This window comes from Marmota monax, unplaced genomic scaffold (genome assembly GCF_021218885.2).
Source record: "Marmota monax isolate L192 unplaced genomic scaffold, Marmota_monax_Labrador192_F-V1.1 WCK01_AAM20220418_F8-fsc00079, whole genome shotgun sequence".
NCBI classification, from domain to species: Eukaryota; Metazoa; Chordata; class Mammalia; order Rodentia; family Sciuridae; genus Marmota; species Marmota monax.
The window spans coordinates 6,479,359-6,480,395 of NW_026694099.1; positions in this window are offsets into that span (position 1 = coordinate 6,479,359).

Below are 1,037 nucleotides of genomic sequence, written 5' to 3' on the forward strand. Positions count from 1 at the left end.
TACCTAAAAGGGGCACAATTTTCCTACGGGCTCAGAAATGCCAGACCCAGGCCTGCAGGGCCGACTCGGAAAAAGTAGTGCCTCGCTTCTTCCTCCTCCATTTCCAGCCCTCTCCTAGCATCCTCTCCCTGCGCTCCCACTCTTCCCTCCACCGTCACCACCCCCACGTTTAAAAATAAAATTGGATACAAACTTTAATCAATAAGGACAAATATTGACGCTCAAACGAAAATGACCCAATACAAGGAGAAGGAAGCCGGAAATGTGAGATATTTGCCCTAGGAGAGGGATTTCGGTTGATCAGAGCCGGCGGGGTGGAGGGGGTGGAGGGGGCGCGGAGCGGGGCTGCGGCACAGCGTGCTCCCGCCGGCGTATCCCTACGCGGCTCCGCACGGCCGCAAGGTCCGAGGCCCGTAGAGAGGGGGAGGCGAGCGCCCGAGGGGGCGGGAGCCGGCGGGCGGGGCGGGGGTGGGTGGACCCGGCCCCGCCGATTGGTCGGCTGTGAGAGAGACGCTCCTGCACGCCGTCGGCTCTGATTGGCCCAGCGGTAGGAAAGGTTAAACCAAAAATTTTTTTACAGCCCTAGTGTGCGCCTGTAGCTCGGAAAATTAATTGTGGCTATAGCCGCCTCGATCGCTGTCTCCCCAGCCTCGCCGCGGCCGCTCCGGGACGCGCCCGCCCGCCGCCCGGCTCTCCCCCCCTTTGGGCTGCTGCTGCTGCTGCTGTGACTGCTGCTGCGAGAGGAGGAGGAGGAGGAGGAAGCAGCAGGGGGGGGGAGCGGGGGGTGGGGGGGAGACCGAGAAGTAGAGTTGGGAGCTAGGGAGCTTCACCCCCGGGGCGGTGGTTGTTTCTTTTTTCTCTTTCTTTTTTTCTTTCCCCCCCGTTTTTTTTTTTTTTTCCTAATTCCTGAGGGGTGGTTGCTGCTTTTGCTACATGACTTGCCAGCGCCCGAGCCTGCGGTCCAACTGCGCTGCTGCCGGAGCGCTCAGTGCCGCCGCTGCCGCCCGCGCCCCCCGCGCTCCGCTCGGCACCCACCG